This window comes from Haliaeetus albicilla, chromosome 26, assembly GCF_947461875.1.
Source record: "Haliaeetus albicilla chromosome 26, bHalAlb1.1, whole genome shotgun sequence".
In the NCBI taxonomy this organism is placed as follows: domain Eukaryota; kingdom Metazoa; phylum Chordata; class Aves; order Accipitriformes; family Accipitridae; genus Haliaeetus; species Haliaeetus albicilla.
In genome coordinates, this window is record NC_091508.1 from 5,855,900 (window position 1) to 5,878,943 (window position 23,044).

The 23,044-nt window shown below is 48.8% G+C and overlaps 2 long non-coding RNA genes across 3 annotated transcripts in view; one reads left to right on the forward strand and one right to left on the reverse strand.

Annotated features, from left to right (window-relative positions):
• Nucleotides 1-10,512: 10,512 nt before the first annotated feature.
• Nucleotides 10,513-20,236, forward strand: LOC138681976 (uncharacterized). 2 transcript variants are annotated; one of them, XR_011322210.1, is made up of 3 exons: nt 10,513-12,271; nt 12,874-13,128; nt 18,176-20,236. It is a non-coding gene; the product is annotated as an uncharacterized lncRNA (long non-coding RNA). The 2 variants fall into 2 exon arrangements; XR_011322208.1 differs by having other exon boundaries at nt 10,527-12,271; nt 13,035-13,128.
• LOC138681975 (uncharacterized) overlaps nt 16,614-23,044 on the reverse strand; it is an 82,869-nt gene continuing 76,438 nt past the window's right edge. The window contains exon 4 of the long non-coding RNA XR_011322207.1: nt 16,614-16,625. This is a non-coding gene — a long non-coding RNA (uncharacterized lncRNA). The remainder of the gene's footprint in view (nt 16,626-23,044) is intronic.

Here is a 23,044-nt window from a genome sequence, read left to right on the forward strand (position 1 = left end):
TTTCGTTCGTGTGGTTGGGTTTTTTTGCCTTTGATTTGAAATAACGTTTTGTTCCTCCAGTTGCTCAGTCGCTTTGTTGTTGCTATAACCTCCTTTCTCCCCGAAACCCCTTCCCGTCGAGTCCTCTGGCCCTTGGTGTTAAAACATCCGACTTTAAAATCGGTCTCCTATAGAGAGGGATGTATAGCAGATAGACAGGTCCCTACATGCAGTGTTTGGAGCAGGACTGGAGGGTGATTTCTCTCCCTGCCCTCACCCTGCCACCCGGGATGTCCCCGAGAGCCACCCGGGGCTGGGTGCGTGTCGCGCGGGTGCTTCTTTAGTTCCCCACTGGGCACCGCCGAGGGGGGAAAAAAAATATGTCGAATCATGTCGGATTTGCAATTCAACATGGCAGCCGCAGCTAACGTGGTGGGAGCTCCTACTGCTGAGCAGACCAGCGGGCACGCGTGTTCTCGGCCGGCCGTGCCAGCGCAGGGTGGGGGCACGGGAAGGGTGGAAGGAGGGAGAGGGAGGACGGGAGAGAGGGAGGACGCCCAGGCGAGGTCAGAGGAGGAGGATAATTTTATTTCATTTTGGGGGGGTGAATTACACCAGGAGCGATTCGGGAAGGAGGGAACTCAAGCGGTCTGGTTTTGTCAGCGTTAACTGTTTAGAAGCTGGCTTGTTTTTCACGCTGGCACGGCGTGCCAGGGCGGGCAGCAGGGCTGGGGAGATGCCCGGGAGTGGGGCGGAAGGCTCTGCCGGCCCTGGCGGGCGAAGCTGGCTGAGGGAACGCTCCGGCAGTGGCTGGCGGCTGCTTTTCCCGGAGCGATGGCGGCCTTTAGGCTTTGGAGAAGGACTGAGCCGGGTGCTCCTGGGAGGAAGCTGTTTTGCGAAGGCATTGGGACGATTGATGGGGCCGCTTGTGGGCACCCAGTGCCTCCTGCCTCGTGGAGGTTCGCGCCTCTCCCCTCGCACCCAAGCGAAATTTGGCACCGCCGTGCCAAAGCTCTCCAAGTCTGCCTGGCCGTAACCGAGCCTGGGGCTTTGGCCCCAACATGTGTGAATCTGCCCTCTTTCTGTCAAACTTAATTTAGGCCCGTTTGGGACGCAACAAAAGCAGCTTGTTTGCAGGGCAGGGTCCTCCTTCTCGGCTGCCGCACACTTCGCAGGCGTTCGGGAGCCATGAAAGCCACCCCTCCTCCTTCACCAAATTTTTTCTCCTCCTTCCCCCCCTGCCTGGCTTCCCCCCTCCTCCTCCCTTCTCTGAAAAAATCCCTCTTTCAGTGAGTGACGCATGGCCCTACAGTAAACTGGCCACAAAGCACCCTAACACCCCGGCCCCGCTTTGCCTCCGTGACCCACCAGTCTGCACTGGCTCTCTCGGCCATGCTTCCAGGACACCCCTTGCCTGTCCCTTGCCTCCCAGAGATGCTGTCCCTGGTGTTGTGCATCTTCGCAGCCCAACAGAGAGCTGCGTGGCCTCGTGCAGCCTGGTTTGGCAGCCAAGATGCTGGGGTCCGGCTCTGAACCTTGCTGCTCGCTGGTGTGCTGTTCAGCACAGCTGTAGGTAGGTTTCACAATACCCCACAGTTGGTTTGGAAGCTGAAACTCCCGTGTTGTGGGAGCTGGGGGCAGTCAGTTATTCGTGGGGGTCTGACCCCCAAAATGTGTTGGGATGCCCTCTTCAACAGAGTGCGTTTACACACCGGTTTACATCCAGACCCTGAGAAGGCAGCACAAGTGTTTTGCTCATCAGTCCAGCTTTCTCCTTGCAGATTATTTATACAGATGGGCTGGGGTGAAACCAGACCTTTCCCAATTTGCTCCCAATCCCTATTGCTTCCCTGGGAAAAGCTAGTGGAGGACAGATATAAAAAAACCTGCTGAAGCTCCAGTGGGCTCTGCAGTGGGCAGCCTGAGAGGAGACAAAGTCTGAACTCAAGCAAGACACTTCTGACGTGTCCTAAGCAAAACATCTGGCACCCCTGGAAGGGCCATCCAGCCAAGGGACGCAGCTGTTTTATTCCACACAGCTCGCAGCAAAATAGGGCTCGTGCTTCCAGAACATGGCTCAGCAAAAAGGACGAATTCTTGAAACTGGGAGTTGGATCTTTCTGCTGTTTATTGCCTTTGAATCCCGAGTTTGCTCTCAGGCTGCTCTGGTGCGAGCTCTGCTCCGTCTCCAGGCGGGAGACCAGGAAATTTTCTCCAAGGCTCGAGCCTCATTCAGCTGCTATAACCCCCCGGCAGTCAGCAGAGCCACTCTGGATTTGCACTGACATTCCTGAGAGCAGGATCGGGCCTCCAGGTTTGTCGAGGGTGGCTCTGGGAAATTTCCTTTCCTTAAAAGGGCCAGGTTTGGCCAAGGCAGAGTTTGGATTGTGATTTCCTTTTTTCTTTTTCCTTTTTTTTTTTTAAAAAAAAAAAAAAAAGCAAAACTCAGAGGAAAACTTGCATTAGTGAAAATCGCCTGATTTACAGTTGCAGAAGGTCTGTGCTCTGTGTCTCCACAGGCCAGACCTGAGGGGACCAGCTTCCCCTATGCTGGACCATCCATGTAATCAGCTTCACCACTGCCGTGACCACTTCTGGTGGGGAAAGAGGGGGTAAAAGGCAGGGAGACTGAATGTGGCCTTTGCAGGCTCTGTCCTCAGCCTTTCCACTAATTATTCCAATGGATTTGGGGGCACAAGTTTGATGGGATCCTTGTAGAAACACATCCAAGGGAGAGCTGATGCTAGCAGCTTCATGCACCAAAGAGAACATAGCATATCCAGAGGTACCCAGATCTGATTCACTCTCTGTACCACCCCATGGCAGATCCTCAGAAGAACCAACATAATTTATTTTCCTTCCTGCATTTTTTTTCTCTCCTTGCCACCTCTTTCATTTCTTAATTTCCCTCCACTTTTTTCTGTAGTACCAGTTTGTTATTGTGGAGTTGCTCATAGCTACTGTTTATCTTTGATGTTACTTGGCTGCTGCGAAAGGTGAGGTCTGGGAGGACAAAGCGAGGCGGCTGGTTTGTTATTGTAGGGTTGCTCATGGGCACTGAGCTGTGCTGTCTGGCTTTGCAGTTGGAAAGCCCATGAGATACGTAGGGCTAATGCACACTGGGTTTGGCATGCTAGGGTCACTTACGAGATAGATAGTCCTGGCCACAGAAAATGTAAGAGAAGAAGTAGCCCACCAAAGGGCACAACCAACATGCTGCATGAAGTGAGGTCTGTGGAATCTCAGAGGTAGGTATTATATTATTGCGATGATGACAACCAGCTATCACCCTGTATGTAACACCCTGTGGTTTTGGGAGGTCCGTAGCCAGGCTGTGGGGCAGTGGCTTTGCAAGCACCTCTCCCGCTCATTCCCACCGGTGCTGTTCTGTCCTGTGGCTGCTGCCAGCACATCAGTGTCACTGTCCTGCTGGGCTTGGGGACTGAGGACGGGCCCAAGGGAGACGGCCGTGCATTCCAGGGCAGCCCCAGCCCATGCAGGACCAGGCAGGAGGTTTCTCCTCACTTGCAAGACTATGACAAGCATTGTGCTTCTTCCTCCTCTTCCCAGCTTGAGGGCTTTGCAGGGCAGCCACGGCCACCTTTGACTTGGTTGACTGTTCAGTCAGGATCTTCAGGGTCTGGTTTGAACTCGTGGTATGGCACCTACTGATGTTTTAGTGCCAGGCATGGGGACCTGAAGCAGCTTTGGCTAGGCAGGGATGTTCTGGGAGTAACACCAAGAATTCGGGGAGCAGTTCTCCTCTCCTTTGATCTTGGCTTGCTTGGTGCTGGGCACTGGCTCTGCCAAGGGGAATGGAGGTTGCAGGGGCAGCACATGGCATCCTGGCGTGTGGAGCCAGGACGGCTTGGGAGCAGGCAGCAGGATGGGAGCAGGCTAATTTGCTAACGCTGAGCTTGACAACACAAGCCTGAGGGCTAGGAATGGAGGCACGCAAGGAAAGAGGGTCCTAAAAAGCCCAACTCGGAGCAACACCTTGGGTTATAACATTTTTCAAGCAGGCTGCACTCCTCATGTGGAGACTCCACCAAAAGTCAGGGCGAGTGATGATACCAACGTGATCAACAGCTTGAATTTCTGTGCATCTGCTCCCAGGGCTCCTGGTTGTGGGAGAAGGGTTGGGCCAAGACTCTGGGAGCTGAGCAGCCACACAGGGAGAACATCTGGGACCATCCCTCCAGCCACACTGCTTTGGGAGCTCCTCACTGCGGTTGAAGAGAGCTGGGATGGATACAAAGGGACATGGATAAAAGGGTCTAGGAGGGTTTCGCTCACTTCTCCAAGCTGGCACTGTGCAGGCGATGAAACCCAACCACTCGGCGTGTTTCCATCTCCCAGGAATAAGAATACAGATAAGGTCTCCAACATCACCTCCCAGTTCAGTCTGGCCAGTCATCCTACAGCCTGCTGGGGAAACGCCTCTTCTGTTTTAAATCTGCAAAAGCTTCTTCGCTCCCCGGCTCCATCAGCCGTGTGCTGTTCAACACACACCGGACTCCACCCCAGAAGCAGCTGCATCTCAGCAGAGCCGTGGAGGCTCATGACATGTCAAACCCCAACACAGTCTTTGTTGCACAACTTGCTCTCGTTAGTCGTGAAATCTTCCCAGCTGTTCAGAGAGGCAGCGGCAAAAGAAGAGTCCAGCAACGAGCTCCCGAAGTCGGGAAACTTGAGCCGGTGGAGCCTGGCTGTGCTGGAGCTGACAGCCAGGATAGGCCCCTGACCTGGGGCTGGATCCAGCCATGCCTGAGCACTGTGGGAGTTCCCATCTGGATCTCAGCTTTGCAGTCTGGGCCCTCCCCTGCCCAGGGGATTAGCCAAGATGTGGTTCCCAGGGCGGGGGAAGGGGCTAATGAACAGAGACAGGATAACGAAGCAGGTAAGGGCTTCCTGTCCTTTAGGGCTCAGGAGGAAATCCTGCAGCTGGTGTATCTGGATACGATTAGTGTCCATTTCTCCCTCTGTAATCAACCCATCTGTTCATCCTTGCGCATCAACAGCACACGCCCCGTCGCAGGCAGATGCCCCCCGGGCACTGTTTTTATCTGTGTCTGCCACGGCCACTCCAGGCAGGCTGAGAACAAGGCTTGCTCTGAGCCGTGGATGCCGTGACGGCGTCTGTTCCCTCTCCCCGCCGGGCTCAGCAGTGTAGGTCAGGCCAGAAGGAGCCCCAGGAGAGCTGCAGCCAACAAACCAGCTACGATTGCTGCAAATAGCAGGACCAAGCCCAGGAAAAGCTGCTGCTTTGGAGGGAGGGCGGGCATCTTCTCCAAAGGGCTTTGAACTTTTGTTCAAAGTGATCTTTGTAACACACTGATAAGCTCAGCTTTCCAGACACTGCCTGCTCATCCGAGCTCAGCTTTACTGCAAGCAGGTAAAGGTGGATTATGTTCAGCTGCCAGGCTTGTAAAGTCTTGTTCATCACGTGGGATTCTGAGTACGGGTTATACAGTCCCCACGTGGTTGCGGAAGGGACTGGGCTTTCAGTCCTGCTCTGTAAGAATGCTGGTTAAATTTGATAGGTGCTGGTGCAGGATTCCAAGGATTTGTTCCACCTTCTTTTCCTTGGCAATCTTGTCCAAGTATGCAAAAAACACGTGGCAGCTCTGCACTGGCTTGCAAATGCCAGGCCAATGTGCCGGCTTGGGCTGAAATGAAGTCAAAGGAGGAGCTGGTGTATGGATCAATGCTTTTTTGTAATGCAGTGGCTCAAGCTTGCATGGTCCTTTAGGGTCTTCTGAAAGGTCAAGCTTGGTGACAGAGTCAGGACAAAATCTAAGGGTTATAATTCCCAGTCCTGGTGTCCTGTATACTCAAACTGTGTCAACCTGCACTTATGTTGGCTCTTATTTGTGTCACATTTGGTCGTTGGAGTGTCTTGAGGGATCCATTGTACTAAGTGCTGTCCCTGTACAGAAGATAAAGATGGTCCCTACCCAGAGCAGTTTATATACTCAGCCCAGATCTCTCCTGTGTGTAGTGTTAAGTGATCCAGGCACCTGAGCTTCTGCCATTTGCAGAGTGCCAAAACGTCGTTACCGGCCAGAAACAATTTGAGGTATGCGTCACAGATTAAACATTTCATTTGCTTTTGGGGGTACTTGTTGCTTAACTTCTAAATGCAACCTGTCTTCAGCCCCTATTATATTGCTCTGGACTACTCTTTGGGTCCTAAATCTTCTGATTTTTGTTTGTTTTGGAATGCACTGATTTACCACTAAGAAATAAATGAAAAGCAAAAGAAAACAGCAGTACTTGTTTGCATAGGCCCTACATTGTTCTGTGTTCTGCTGCTACTGAAACAGAAGCGATAAATCCTACTCCCTGGACAGAGAGAGGTTTTTGGGTGGTGGCTGTGTGCAAACAAGGCCAGGGAAGATAAACAAGCAGAAAAATACTGGTTTTAGGAAATGACAGTTGAGGATGGCCAATCAACTGATGGGTCAAAGCCAACACAACAGCATCAATTAGCAAAGACATATTGATATTATTTCTCCAAGGCATTTTTGCATCAACAAAGAGGGAAGAGAGATGGATCTGTGTTATGGTATCTGTGGTCAAACTTGGCTGCAATTAGGAATCTGTATAGTTTCTGTGTTGGAAAAGGGGAGTTTTTGTAAAGAACTCTGCCTGTAGAAAATGTGTCCACAGTTCCAGAAGGGCTCAGCCAAAAGGGTGATGAAAATCTGTCTGTTGGTGTCATCGTCAGAACGAGTGGAGGTGGGAACATTTGCTAATCTTGCTTATTTTAGGGGGCCTGCTTTCAGCGGCAGTTCAGTTCTGAAAATGCAGCTCTGAAAACTCAGCCCTTAAGAGTCTAATACAATACACACTTCAGACTAGACTAGAAAGAAAGATGCATTTTTCAGACTGTAGGTTCTTGCCTGCCTAATTATGATTTTCAGCTTCTTAAGATTAGGCCTTTGCATTGTATAAATGTGACACAGAAGAAACGGCTGTGACATTGCCTTGCATTTTCTTTTCCAGCTGGGGAGGAACCCAGCTAAGCCTGCAGAGTTTCAGAGCTTGCAGAACTGTAGTGGAAGAAGAATTTAGTCTCACCCTTGGAAATCAAACTTGACCTCAGTTCCCTGAGCAATCACAACCATCACAATTCGTCTTCCATCCAGCCCACACAGGATGGCCTAGGGACAATCTTACTCTTAAGGGGTAACTTTTGGCACCCTGATGAAGTGCAGGCTCTAGATGGATTGCTGTATTCATGCCCGAGTAAGACAAACAACCTCCACCAGCTCCGGAGGTTACATCTTTGTTGGAACCTTTCAGAACTAGGTTACAGCCTCCGCTGTGGGCTGTGACTTCACTGCTCAGTTGCCTCTGTAGTCACAGAAGGTGCTTGAAACTGCATGAAATGGCCTTGGGATGACCTCAGGACTGGCTAAAGTCTGAAACGGTTTGGCTTGTGGGATTCATTGCAGCTGCCGCTCCAAATCCATTTTGGGATGGGTCCCAGTGATGTGGAAACTGAAGCCACCCCTCACTTTAGTAGGCAGAGTGCTCTCTACCACCATACATCTTCTGGAAGAGAGAAGAGTAGCTGCCCTGGGTACATGCAGTCCTCCAGAGCAAGGTGGGATATGGGTCACAAACAGAGCGCTGGGCATGTACCAAGACGACTAGCAATGTCACAAACCCTAGCTTGGATTTCTCCACTTCCTTGGTGTGGAGCCCCAGAGCTGTGTTTGTGAGAAGAAGAAAGCCAGCTGCATCTTCAGCCTTGATGGGAGAAGCAGGCAGGGAAGAGCTTGGATGGACACTGTCCATTTGTGCTTCAGATGTGCTGTGGCAACAGTATGAATAATGCAGATAAGTTCAATTCTTTTCTCTCTGGCTGAGGACAAGGTCTCCCAGTTGATAAGAACTGGGAGCCCACCCTTGTTAAAGCCAGTATTAGACTTAGACCTTCATGAGATCTACTGCCTCAAGCAATTTCATTATTCAAAGCACATTCAGTTAATTAGTACATTAACTAATTAACCTTCTCAGCATTCCAGGTAGGGAGTATCTGTCTCCCAAAGGAGGAAACAGAGGCAAAGTGACTCACTAAGACTGGATGCAGGAGCTCAGCAATGCAGCTCTTAAGTCTGTTTTTCCCTTCCCAAATGATTTTGTTGTTGCTGCTGCTGCCGCCTTATGTTCCCCTGAGACAGAAATGGAGGTGTCCTAACGACTCCCAAGAGAGTGCTCAGGCCTGGTGGGGAAAGGTGCTGCTGGACAAACCTGGAGAAGAAAAGAATCCATCCAAATATACCCAGAGAAGACAGTTTAGTTCACCCACATCCTTGCACCAACTAAGGGCAAAAGCTAATGCCATTTCTCCCCATTCACAAGGAAAGTATTTCTCATCAGCAAATGAATAAAATCCCTTTGCTTCTTACTCACATTTTCATCCATTCAAAATCTCAAGAACAAGAAGCAAAAAAGCTAGCGCAGGGAGGAGAGAGCATGTGAGAGATGACGGTGGGACTACGTTTGTATATGCTCACTGGGATGCGAATAGACCAGAAGGATGACCTGAAGGGACTCCAGCAAACAGCCAGAGGGGAAGCTTTGATGCTGAGGAAGTCCACCAACTCAAACACATGATCATGAGCAGCTGATTTCCACAGCTTTACAATGTGGTAGGAAAAAACAGAGCTAAAGCACAAGGATTGAGTTCTTTGGCTTGCAAGACCCATGACAGCATCACAGACCCTTTCTCACGAGTCCTGATCACAAACAGATCAGAAATGGAAGTCTTGTTCTCCCCACCCAGCTCTGATCTGAAGTCAGACAGCATGCTTTGCCCTACCTACTATCAAATGACAATCCTTGGCAGCAAGTATATGTGTGTAGAAGAATGAGAACCAACTCTGGCATTCAATGATTTGTCCCTGAGGAAGAGAGTCTCCTGGGGCTTAAGTATGGGCCTATGTGCCTTACCGATCCTTTGCTCCTGCCTTTCAACCAGCTTTTGCCCAGGCAGTAAGCCCTTCACAACACTGGAAGCTTGAATAGCAATGTCAAGGGTGTGCCCTGAATGAGACCTCTGGTGAGGCCACAGCAGCGGCATCCGGAAGCACCAAGAGCAAGTGGCCTGTCCTGTAGAGAAGGGACTCCTTTCATGACCACTTCTTAATCTACCAAGAGTTTACTAAGCCCACAGCAGCCCACATTGGAGGCTACAAAAACATCCCCCTGCTCAGCAACTTCTCCCTTGTGAGTACAATTAAAATGCTGGAGCTTTACAAAGGACATCTCCCTCTCCTAACACAAACCATCTGAGCTCTCTCAGTAACCCAGGTCCACAAAACCTGTGCATTTGTGATCCCTTTCCTTTGCTTATGCAGTCAGATACCTTCCCCTCCATGCTAATAAGCCTCCCAAGCACCGCCCCCCTTGTTTATTCTTAAATTCATATTCCCATCTTTCACCCCATGCACACACACCCCCATTTGACTAAGATGCATTGAATAAGCAACTAGTGCTGAGGGGCTATATGCAATTTTGTGTGGGCTGTTAATATCTTCACTATCCCAGCCCCATGCATGTCCCTAATCCCCTATTGCTCCATCTCAGGACCTACCAGGAAGGTGCTGCTTAGCTGATCTAGGGCCCCTGTTACTGGGAAAGGCAAAACTCCCTGTCTTGCAAATGTATCTCATCCTGCCTTGTTCATAGTAAGTTTTCACTTAGAACAAGGATAAAAATAAAGTTCCTCAGTTAGTCAGGGTTTTTCTAGAAGAGAGCATTGGTGCCAGAGCATCTGAAACTATTTCTCAATTCCTAGCTTCAAACTGACATCCTGCATGTGGCCATTTTTTGATCTATAGCTATAGGCATCTAGAGCCCTTTGGTCTTTATTCTGCAAGCTGCCTTGATGTTTTTCCTGGAAGAGTATTGCACAAGAAATGCAATATTCTTTCAGTGCAAAGGCTAGGTTTTTCAAGTGAGCCTTGCCTTCCCAAATCCTATGAAAATAAACCTGACTTGGATCTCTCAAATACCTTAAAAATTCCCAAACTACAAGGTTAATATGAAGCACACAAACCTACCTCTGAGGTCATATAGCTCCCCACCAAGCCCATATGAGAAGTTAGGATGAGCAGGCACTTGATAGAGTTTGTTACAGGTGATGCTTATTTTCAGGGACATTTTAATAAGACTAATCAATCACAGCCAATTACTAAGCAATAAATCTATAACAGTTTTCACCTGGAGGTCTTAGGTTACTCTGCAGAAAGTTGGTGAGGATCAGATAGTGAGGAATAGTGGTTATTAAAAAAATCTTAAAATGTTAGTTTTCTTCACAGTATAATTCAAGATGTTGGCATTATGTTTCTGCTCTGAGTTACTCTGCAGAGAAATTGCCCTCCCCACTGACTAGATAAAGCTTAGCAGGTCCAGCCTCCAGTGCTTAAATTTATCCCACATGAATATGCCACAAAGTGCCTTGTCCAATTAAGAACCTTCCTTATAGGATTTTCCTACAAGATCTGTAAAGGCTTTGAAACTGTACTAGGTTTTGGCATTTCCACTTCCCTGCATCCTTAAGAGATAGGGCTTGTAACTGGGAACTCTTACCCACCCTAAATCCTGGGAATAGTCCTGATTTTCACCTCTTGTCTCACCTACAGAAACAGAAAGCCCAGGAGGTGTTTGATTTGTGTGCTCCTAAGGGTCTTCCCACGGCGGGTATTCTCACACAAGGTCGTGAGGTGCTTGCCTTGATCTAAAAACCTCGTGTCTGGTTTTGGTCAGGACTTGAAGGGAGTTAACCTCTGTGGTGGAGGGTGGGATTCATCTGTGCAGCTTGTTGGCTTCTTCAGTAAGGCTGCTAACTAGGAGCTCAGCCCTGTGCTTTAGGGAGAAAAGCGTTGGGTGAAATGCTTCTCTGCTCCCTCAGGCTGTAGGCGTGCCATCTGGATGGGCAGTTGTGTTGGTCCATGCAAGGGCATAAAGACAGATAAAAGTCATGGAGCTCGCGAGGCGCTTTGCAGGTGTGAGGTACTACTGGTAAGAGCCAGCCGGTCACTGGGCAGGCAGGGCTGCCTGCAAGCCCCGCTGCCTGCAGCACCGCTCAGCCCCATCCTCCGCTGCTCGCACAGCCTTTCGCTCCTGCTGGTGTGCTTGGAGGGACAGGGACAGTCCTGCACCCCGCGTTATGGGCAGGTACCAGGCAGCTGCCCGCACTGTCCGCTGGCGTGCTTTGAGAGCAGAGGGGCGTCGTTGCAGGCCAGCCCGGACCCTGCACAGGCCTCAGCCATGTGGCACCGTTTCTGAGGCAGGCTTGTCCAGACAGAAGCGAGGGAGGAAACCTTGGATCGCTCCTCCCTGGGTCTCCTCGCCGCAGGTGCTGTTAGGATCCGGATTGTAGAGGCCACGCTGCCGCCAAGCAGCCGTCCCCAAGGCCTCCCCGCCTGCTCCGGGTTCCTCTCCCCCTCCCCGCGGGTGTTATTTACACCGTTTCCTGCCCAGGGAAGTTCAGGAGTTTGACGTTACCGGGTTGGTTTCCGCTCTCCTGCCTGGCTCCCATCGGGAGCTCTCGCAGAGCCCAAGCCCTGTGGTGCCAGCGGTGGCCGGGTAGGAGCCTGTCCGTGCCAGCAGGCAGATGGAGGTGCCAGCCAGGCCCAGGGAAGGAAGCGTAACCCCTGTCAGGCTGGACAACTCAAGCTCAACTGGCCTGGGAGGGCTGGAAAAGCCGACCCCATGTGCATCCCTCCGCATCGGTCCTGCTGCAGGGCTGGACGGGGCAGCTCAGCCCCGGTGGGAGGAAGGGAGGACGCGCCCGGGCATCGCTGCAGAGCTTTTGGGTTCCTGCCGAATCGACGCCCTCCCCTCTCCCTCCCTCTCCCCCCCCATCCTTCCCGTGTGCTCCCGCCTGGCCTGCGTCTCTCCTCCCTTCCCTTCTCCCTCCCATCCCGCAGCAAACAAAATGGCTGCTGCATGGCCATTTTGTTTTCCGTCTGGAAGGGGGAAGCCAGGACGCTGGAACTTGGCTCTTTTTTGGAGGCTGCGGCCATGTTCGAGCCCAACTCTCCCGTCTCTACGTGGCACCGGCTGTAGCAAGAGAGAGAGAAAAAAAAAAAAGAAAAAAAAAAAAAGGACCTTTTGGAACGAGACCAAAGTCAGAGGCAGAGAGTGGGTAGTTTTGGCGTATGTTGAGCACTGAAAATGCCTGGAATTGCCAAACTGAGCTTTTGTATTAGCAGCGTAAGGCTACTCGGTGCATGCAGAGTCGCGGGGCTGCACGGTATAGCCGGACGGAAAGGTTTGTTCGCTATATTCAATAAAACAGCCCTCCTTTCTTCTGTATTTATAAAGTACCAGAGAGCACTGTTGTCTAATTTGTTTTTGGACAGGCGGATGGTTTTACACATCGGCTTGGTATGATTAGAGCCGGTCATTGCCGGCCGGTAGCATTTTAACCTGTTGTGTGTCCTCTTGTTTTTGGTGAATATGAGATCTGACCTTTCCACTGATCTGGCAGTGCCTGGATTTAGCTGATGTGATCCAGAGGATTTTTTTTTTAGGGATTTTTGATTTGTTTATTGCCTTCTTGCCTTGAAAGTTTTCATCTCAGGAATACAAAATCTTAATTTAAATATTAAAAGAAATAGCTGTTCTTGGCTTTTTAAGCCCTTGCTTTTCTTACAAGGATGGAGCTGTACTGTGATAACAAGCTGTTTACTGCACCAGTGTGTGTAATCCTGCACACGTTAAGGTGTGATACACGACAGAGATGCCATCAACAGTAACATGCCTTGAAAGTTTAAGGGAACTTGGTGGCGTTACCATACAATTTTGCGCAGAAGCATGGCAAAAATACCAGAACATGCGCCAAATAAAAGCGATTTTTTTTTTTTTTTTAAGTGATTCTGCGTTTCCTTCAGTAGCCTGGATGTCTTGGAGTTAGTAGTCACGTCTCTTCGTTCACGGATGCTCGGAGGAGATCTCTGTCCAGTTGCCTGGGGGGTGGATCGGGATCTGATAAGGCATCGGTGTTGGGGTGATCGTCCTACCTTTCCTTGAAGGACTGCCCGGACATCTGGAGAGAAGCAGACACTTTCAGAGAGGAGCTGGGAAGGAGAGCAGAAAGAGGTGAAATCGCTTTTCTTGCACAGAAAGGTATTTGCCTCTATATCTGCTTGGCTTGCTTACAAACGGACAATGTGTAGAATTGCACGGGCAATGGTGGTCCCGGAGCCGAGGCTGCATGTGTGGGTGCTGGGCGGGCAGTTCGCATTGCAAATTAAATGTTTTGGTCCAAATCTATGGTGGGGTGGACGTTACCTCCTCACCTCTCATGAGCAGCTTTTGAACTAAACATCAAGAAGGAAAACAGTATTGTGGAAGAGTTTTATGGAGTATTACAGGAAAGGATCTTCTTTAGATTTTTTGAGTTAACCTATAGAATTGAGTATGGAGCAGGTAAAAATAAACCAAAAAGATATTTTTTCTCTTATATCTCTTGATTTTTAGTATTTTGGAGAAATTACTCTATGAAATATCAATAGCGCCTCTTTTACTTTTATGACAAAAATTCCGGGATTTCTTTTCCTTCAGGAGAGTGTAAATTATATGCTAATTTACAAGGAAAAATACATGAACATTTAGAAAAAAACATTACCTTTGTGGCCACCTCTAATAATGGATTTATAAAAGATAAGTCGTGTAACAAGCAGGTTATAGATGCATATATTATAGATAACAATACCAGATTCATTAATGATGATCCAGATGTTTATAAACATCTGATAGGACTCGAAACAACCCCTAACAGATGAGTAGCTATTTATTAAGATACCTGCTAATTGTTTAATAATAAACAAATGCTACAACAACACTGATATGAAATACTATCCACATCATTAAAAGAGCGTGGAGGAAAGCATTGCTGAGACATGGGGGCTGTTGTAGGAATGAACTTTAAATATTTTTACTTCCATTTCCCTTTCCCTATTTGTAGCACCTTTGATTAACTCTTTTGAAGCATGATATTTTAATATCGACTCCAGGATCGGCTGTCTGGGAAGACGGTTGGCCTTGCTTTTCTGAGAGGTTCGCCTGGCCTGTGAGAAGTTAAAAGCAACTTGTCCTCATGGCTAGTTTGGCAAATGTCATTTTTTTGCTTTCCAGTGGCACGGGGTGCGTTCAAGATGTTTTTTTGGGCCGTCTGCTGCTTTTTCTGTGAGCGGGTTCCTTGCTGCTGGCCAGTAAAGTCATGTAGCTGCAAATGGTGCTGTATGCGGACACACGCCCTGGCAACGTTGGGGACCTATTGAAAACCTTCCCCATCTCTTTTTGTTTTCGCTTATTTGGGGTTTGGTTTTGGGTTGGTGGGTTTTTTTGGGGGGTTTTTTTGGTTTTTTTTTTTTGCCTGTTTGCTTTTTGTTTTTCCACTCCAGCAACGTGGCAAGGTGAGGACATGAAGTCACTACCGGCTTCCCTACAGGCAAAGCTAAGGAAACAAAATGGCCGACGGTCAGCCATTTTGTGCCAACACAGCCGGCTGGCTGCATGCAGACTTCACGTTGGTCGGGGCTGGTTCTGCCCCAGTCCAGCCCGTGCTCCAGGAGGCTGAAAAGCCTCTCAGAGACACGGGGCCCTGATTTCCCACTGAGAAGTCCTGCCTGTCCCTGGCACATTTTGGCACCGACGCGCGGGACTGCGGCTATACAAAGGCTGAAAGCAGTGTCTGCTTTTAAAGGAGCGACTTTGTTGTTTTATGGTTTCCTCCTCCCTCCTCCCCCTCCTCCATTTCATTCAGTGCTCCTTAATAAACCAGATCAGCTCCTCAAAGCTTCGGAGCCTTTCCAGCTACTCTCCGAGGCAGGCTCTGTGCCTCCCTGTTTTAAAGGCAGAGACTTGGCCATGCTCGGGCATCTTTGCTCTGCAGATGCTTCGAAATTTGGCGGGGGGGGGGGCACCCACTTGGGTTGTCTGCTGGGGGTCTGATCGGCTGGTTACCACGAGCTGCCCCGAGCCCTGCTAACTGAAGAACACTTGTAGGTCACCTCTCCCTCCCAAAAATGAGTCTGAAAGCTGGACTGGAAATGCCATTTTTTTGCCAGCCTGGAGGATCTTGCTGTGAAGAAACACATTAATCTTTTACCTGCCAATTTCTCACCCCTCCAAGCACCTCTAGACAGCAGGACTCTGCTGTGGCATGCTCTGAGCATGGGGACCTTCCTGCAGTCTCTCACAGAGGCTGACCAAGCTTTTACATAAAAACCAAGTTTGGCTAGTTTTGAAGGACTGCTGTGAATCTGGGAAGGGAAAATTGCAGTGCCACTACCTTTAGATCTGCACAGAAAATGGTGTTTTTGAAAGAGGTCGAGTTCTTAGCAGTCAAGTATCCAAAAATCTTCAAAAGCTGGGCTTAAATAACTTAGAAGGCAGTGAGAGGCTTTGGGGTATAGACTTCTGACTCCTACAGACCCTGTTGGCTATTTTATCTAGGATTTTGCATAGCTACATCACATTCAGGCACTTGTAAATGTAATGCTTCAGCAGTGATATGCTAGAAGGGAAGGCTTCGTGTCTGGAAAGCAGAGCAGAGCTGGAACGCAGCTCACTTTGGCAATTGCCATGGGATTTTTGCTGAAAATCTTGGTAGATACGCAGTTTGCATATATCTTATGGCTGCATGGATATATGACTTATTCATAATGCCTCTTTGTGAAACTCCAGCGGGGTTTTACCACTGAGCTGTTATCCAGTATGTGTGTGATCTTCTCTCTCCCAGGATCTATGATTCTCCTGCAGATATTAAAACAGAACATCACTTTTTCCCTCTCTGTCAAAGATAGTCAGGAGAGGTGGATGTTGACCTGCCCTAACCTGATTAGTCTGGCCCAGGCAAACCATTGCCCTGGCAATGCGTCCAGAGACTGGAGCAGGACTTCCCAAGGCTAGTTCCAGTGTCAGCTTTACCATGGCCTTGCTGTGTGGCCTTTGGCAAATCCGGTCATCTCTCTGCTTCTCTTTCTTTTCCCATCTTTTGTCTTGATACTTAGACCACAAGCCATCCAGGAGAGGGGCTTGCTGTGGTTGCAATTTGTATAGCGCCTAGCACAAACAAGTGTGACAGTGATACTAAGGGTAGGATGGTCATAGTGATCCTTACCGGGCACAGTATTTCTAAATACTCCTGTTTGACTCCTTTCTTCATGGATCCTGGCAAGATCAGGGTTGCAGAGTCAGCAGCTGGGTATTCCCAAAACCTATACTCATTAAGACAATTATTATAATTAAATCTCCTGTTTTCAGGATTACTTATAGAAGTCAGAAGGGATTTTTTTTTTTCTCTCCGTGTATAATTAGATCTGTGTGAACTAGGAGTTATTTAATGTAATTTCCCACCCACAGTTTGATATTGGCCCAAACGCCTATTCTCTGCAATGGTATCAAGAGTGACCTTTTAAATACCTCTTAAATATATCTTGCTTACATGCTTAAAATCATATAAGCCATAAGACTGGGAAACAGGAAAAATTGTTCCTCTAGGTCGGTTGCCAAGAGTCTCTTCACAGAAGATGAGCGTCCTCTGCTATAGGTATCACCTGATGTGATCATCTGGGCCACCCACTTCCCCAGTCCCCTACCATTGCAGCGACTGCTGGCTTTCTTGCCGCCATGATCCCTTCTGGTTGATACCTGTGGCACTATCTTAATTTTTGGGAAGCTGAAACACTTTAGTTTAAAATAATACTTCTGTCTCTGAGGAGGCAGAGTGACCTGTGACAGACTGGATGGACCTTTGCGCCTGATTGTAACCTCAATGAAGCTCTGGCTGGTGTTGCATGTGCTAAGGAGGGATGTGCAACCTCTGTGCATCACTTTCTATGCCGATAAAAGAGGAAGAATAATATTGCCCATCAGAAGGCTGTTTGGGATGCAAGGTACTTGGCACTGTGGATAGGCTGGGTACTTAAATGCTATAGAAATCAGTCCTGCAACATTGATTTTTTGACATTGTTTATACCCTGTCACACTAGGAGAGGCCTGGGCCAGATGGTCTGGCACAGTAGGTCATCCCTTGTGAAGGCTGAGTTTGTCAAAGGAAATTAAGAGAATTGCCTGGTCTGTGTTGAATGCCAGTGAGAAGGACTTCTGGACAGCTCTGCAAAGGAACAGGGACACTTTCCAAACCTTGCTGCAAAGATATCCTTGTACCCCAGGCCATCCTAAACTCTCACCTCAAGGATCCCAGCTACAATAGTTCACCAAACCTTTGGGAATCTCACTTATTTAGGCTGTTGCCTGTTAGCTGTGGAAGCACAAAGCATTAGGCAGCCTTTGTCCCTTTGGGGACTTCTGCCTTAGCCGCTGCTTCTCCCATCATAATGCTCAGCAGATGTCTGGGGAGGCTGGGGACACCTCCTGCTGAGCTCTCATGGGAAGTCCTCCTTTGGGTCTCTGCTGTGCTGCACACGCAGCCCGCTTAATGCGCTACTGGTGGCTCCCTTTTTGTTACGGCTTTCTTTAATCTTCAAGGGGAATTCTTTCTCATTGCAAAAGAACCTCACACGTTTCTTTTAAACTACCAACTTAATACCTTGCATCTGTATTTGGGTGTACAGAGAACGAAAAATTCTCAGAAGGTGAGCCAAGGGCTTGGGGGGAAGCCAGTCTGTCTCAGATCCATGCTAATATTGCCTGGCTGTGCTATAGCATTAAAGGGACACCAAGCCTGCATGTTGCACTCATTTGTTTAGGAAATGAGATCTGCCTTGATGTACTCGATACCATTACATTTGCAGCCTAAAAGCTTCCTTGTACTCAGTTATTTCTAATCTGCTCAATTCCCTGGAGTGCATAGCAGCTAAATTGATGGATTCTCTTATCTGGTCTGGCAGGTTTGTTCTAGATATGCTGTGTGTTCAAGAGGTGATGTCAGCCTGGCTGTATGTTACTCGGTATTATTGCAGTTTCACGAGAGCCATGCTATCTGCATGTATGGCCCTGGGTTCAAAGGGGAGGGCTGCTGCTTCTATAAGCCCTTGGGTGCATAAAGTTTGCAGATGGCATGATTGCCAAGGATTAAGTATAGTCCAAGTGGACTGAAGGAGGTGTAAAGAAGGAAAGGATGCTCCAGGACAAGGTTGGGTATGAGACTCCTTTTCCCTGACATCATGAAGTCTGATGAATTTTCATGCATTTCTCTTCACAGGAGGCACAGAGCAGCTGATGCCGGGATAAGGATCATCTCATCGCCTTAGACTGCCACGGTTGCAAGCTGTCCTTGAGGCTGAGGTAGTAGATTGAATAGTTGTGGAGTCCTATCCTCCCTTTGAGCTAACTATACAATCTACTGTCTTTCCTAAGGAGACAGTCAGGTCTTCAGTTCTCTTCATCTACTTCTACTGCAAGCATGGAGGCAGATGGTACAAGTAATGCAAAACCAGCAGTACGGCCATGAATCAGGCTAGACCTCTGTACTGCTCTGTGGAGGTGAGGTAGTAGGTTGTATAGTTTGGTGGGAGGGATTTTATCCCATTTCAGGTGATAACTATACAGTCTATTGCCTTCCTTAAAGAGCAGCAAAACCACTGGAGGACTGGCTCAGCCACAGAGCTCCTGAGGCATCACTTCTTTCTGTTGAGGATCCCAAAACACAGCAATGGCATTGTTGAACAAGTCAGTGGGTCTTCTCTTACAGCATTCAGGATTGCATTCTTCCAGGGACTGCTCTGTGCTTCAGTCATACGAGCATGGAGCCACCTACTTAGAGAAAATCTACCTCTCTTACATTGGTGCAAGAGAAACAATGAAATGAGTTAGTGCATCAGCTCTTGGTGTTCAATCCTATTCTTTTTTTGCAGGCGATGGGCTCAAGTCGTAAAGGGTTTAAATGTGCTGTTCTTTTCTGCTCTGTCCTCAAGTCTGGAGGGGAGTAGATACTTTGGTACAAAGAGGATAAATCTGAGCTTGCAATTTAAGTTTGTTGCACCCAGTTCTGAAGTTTGGGTTAAGAACTAGATCCAAGAGCAAGCTTAGTCTGTGGACTCAAAGCCCTGGGAGTTGATCAGATTTGGCTGGTTGGCCCCTGCTTAGGAAGTGCATTCTGTTTTGGATAAGTTCCCAGCTCTCCCACAGTATAGAGTTAGAGGGTGGTTCTTTCTGATTTGATAATCCATATCAAACTAACTCACTTATATGCAAACTCTGGTGAGGAGACTAGGGGTCCTGTGTATTTACATAGAATAAGCCGATGATTTAGACTAACAGCCAGTCCTACAGGGGAGACAGGTAAGGAAGAGATGTGAGTAAGTCCTAATCTTTCTGGGTTCTCCCAGGCAGGTAGCACTGTCATCTGACAACAGACATATGAGAAGACAGCATGCTTCAGAGCTCTGGCACTCGACAAGGGACAGGGAATCGTTGTTTCTTCTCTTTCTTAGGAGCAGATGGGACTATATCTCTGCCATATTCCAAAGTAAGTAGGATCAAGAACGTGAGTGGAGCTGTAACACGATCAGGGCTGCATCAGGTCTTCAAGACTGAAGGACATCTCAGGCCATTTTCACTGCCATCTCACTGTCAGGGAAATGCATGAGATCCGAGACATCGGGGAGTGAGGGCAAGCAGAGGACACCTTCTCAGATGAATTGGGAGAGAGAGAGCTGCAAAAAGAAATTGGAGCCCTCAAATTTCACCCTGAGCAAATACACAGGGAGACCCAGACCTGACTGCTTGAGCCATGGGACTCCTCAAAATGAAGCAGCTTGTTTAAGGCTCCTCTGCTTCTCGGGATGGGGTGTAGCTGCAGTGAGGCTGGGACGTGACTTCCTCAGGCTGGGCAACAGCTGGTGGGTGGGGATGCCGCAGTGTCTAGTGGCGAAGGAATGCAATCCTCTCTCCATAAATCTGGCTCTTCAGCAGTCCTGGCGACTTGCTGTGCAAAACTAGAGCTTGGTCCTCTTAGATGCATTATTATCCTCTAGCAGCTTGCTGAGGGGCAGGGCTCCTACCCGCAAATTGCTTGGAAGGTACCAAAATAGCACCATGAGCATGGGAACAGAGCGGCACATCCACTTCATATTTAAGAGGTATTCCCTAGAAAAGAACTAATCCTGTGTGTCCCAAATGAAATCAGTTCAGTCCCCCTCCATTGCATTGATGTTAATGCAGAGAATCTCAAGCAGTGAAACTGTGTGAGCTGGAAGCCATGAATAAAATATTACTGGAGATACTCTCTTGTGAAAATAAACTTGTTTTGACTTTTTTAAAACAGTGTATTTTTTACTGCCTTGAAGTGAGCTTGGCTGGTGAATTGGGATCTCTAGAGGGGTGGCCAGCGTTCCTGACTATGTGTCACTGACCAAATTCTCCATTTGACCAGAATCCTGAGCATGAAAGGGGAGCCACAGCCAGGACATGATGAGGATGTGGGGCAGATTGGGTTGGCTGAGCAGCTGAGACCATCCCTTTTGGCTGTCAGTAGGTGCTTTCCTGGGCCAACCCAAATCCTATTGTGAAGCCCTAACCTACTTCCTCACCCTCAGTCAGCTCAAGGGCTGCAGGTTGGGCTTCTCTCTGCCTTGGATAGTCCTCACTATAAGTATGTTTATAACTCTGATACCAGCAACAGGAGAACACAAGGACTTCCATGCTCCACTAACCCATCATCTTGTCTCCAATAAATCACAACTAGGGCTCAGAAACCTGCCAAGACAATATTTACTTTCCATAATACCTCCTGGTATATGGGAAAGGGCAGCCTCTGCCCAGGAGGAGAGTTAGCAGGCTGTCCGAGCTTCTAACTATGGATATTTGGGACACCCAGCTAACTCGCTGGCCAGGATGCCCAGGCACGTCTTAGCAGGGCAGCCGCAACGTGGCAGCAATACCATCACTGGCTGCAATGGCAAGGGGGGCAGGCACCTTCTTTTAGCAAAAAGCAGCCAGGAAACAAGAAGAAGAAAGGTGGGTCCCCAGTGGCACCCCCAGGGACATTGTGGGGTGAGAGTGCTTTCAGCCCAATTACTCAGAGGGAATATTTGGCAGCGAGGTGGACCTACCAGCATCACAGCCCCAGTTGCCAGTCCCCCAGGATGGTGTACATCCTTGCCCCAACCCACCATGTTCAGGGGAGCTTCAGGAACATGAAGCTAAGTGACCCCTCACTCAACCTGCAGCAGGCACATCCCTCTCCCTGCTAGGAAAGATGACCCTGGGTTGTGAGAGGGAACTAAGCAGGTGGGGTTGATGCAACAGCCAAGCCTCATAAACACAACAAAACTCCATGCTTTTAATCCAACTGACTACAGCTGATGGTTAAATGCCTCCTCTTCCTCCCACCACACACAGCTATGGGGCTGCCAGGACTCAGCAATTTCTTTGCCAGGGTCTTGGCTCCTTTGCCCCCTAGGAGTTGCCTGCTGCGTCACCTCGATGCCAGAGCATCCTTCATGCTAACCCCAGAAATGGAATGGAAATGTTGCAAAAATCTCCCTTGATTGTTTTGTGTCCTCCCCTGTGCACCACACCATGCCCTGCCCTTGCCATGTGGTCACCTTCTCTCCTTCCTTAATCCCCCTAATTTAGGATTAAACCAAACCAACCCAAATGCCCATGCTGGCAGGGCTCAGCCACACTGGCCTGGGTGCAGGGGGAAGAGGAACGGGGATTTGCTTTCTGGTTTTGAATTTTCGTTACAAGGAACTCTATAAATAGGTCCTTGCACAACTGCGTGTCTCCAGAAGTCAAAACCTTAAGGAAAACTAAAGTCAACAGTTTTTACAGGGGTCACTAGCCCCCAAACCACGATAAAATATTTAAATCCTAGAATTATTTTGATGGGCTTCTGCTAATGCTGTTAATCAGCAGCACTGTTGCTCCCAGCTCCATGATGGCTCTCAGCAGGGTGAAGGATCCAGCATTGCAAAAAATCAGGTGTTAACCAAATGCTCTGATTTTGCTGGGAGGAGAAATGCTTTTCTGCTCTTTTTATTGTTTATAGGGAATTAATGCTACATTCTCCTTCACCCAGATGCAAAAACAGTCGCGGTCCTGAAATGCTCTCCCAGCTCCATCGCTGCCTGAACCCTCACCCCTTACAACAGCCTAACACCAGCCGCTCTGGCTCTATTTCAATCATCTGTCCCTAACCCAAGGCTGGCTTTTTTTCCCCGAAAAAAACTCGGCAGCAGGAGCTCAGCCTGCAACGAGAGCATACAGCAGCCACAGCACCTGGGCGGGAGGTTATTTTTAATCTGATTCTTAACTACATCTGATGCTTGTGATTAAATAAAGCACTGAACTCTCTGTAGGGTTCTGCGTAGCGAGTTCAGAGCTGCCCAGTTCTCTGCAGTGTCTCTCCCACTGCCATCTGCCGGTCACCATTTAGCAGGGCTAGCGGGGACCGTGACCTAAAAAAACCCCACAGGCAGCTGGTTTCCTGTAAGAGAGCTGGTCCTGCTGGGCTCCTGCTGCAGGATTTCAGGGAGAAGGGAAACGCAGAGCAGCCTCGCCAAGCAAAGCAGGGGCAGAAGGATGGGGAAAAAGGAAGAAGCAAAGGTCTGATCCCAGCATTGCTCCTGTGCTGTGAGTTTATGCCTCGTGAGGCCCTTTCCCCACATGCTGCTCGCAGCTGGGTGATGTTCTGCAGTGAAAATGCTGCAGAAACATGGGATCTGGGGACACGGTCTTGTATTTAACTTCTTTGCTGCAAAGATGAAAAAGTGTGTGTTTGGGGGGTGGGAGAGGCTGGCTGCTGAGCCTCTCAAAAGAGGGAACCAGAAGCACTCCAGCCTCAGTTTTGATGTCTTTTTTTGCTCCAGGCTCTCTTCCTCTTGCTTTCCTTGCCCAAAAATTCCTGGTGGGGACACATTTTGCTTTGCACTCAGCTGGGTGCTTGGGGAACATTCCCTACGTCATCCTCAATCTCCTCCTTCTGCAGCTTTTACACAGGCTTAAAAATATTAAGTTGCAACCTTGCAAAAACCAGCACCCAGATGCTTTCGGAAAGCCAATAAAAACCTTCAGCACCCCCAGGAGCCACATTGTCTTTTAGCAATTCTACCTAAGCACACAATCA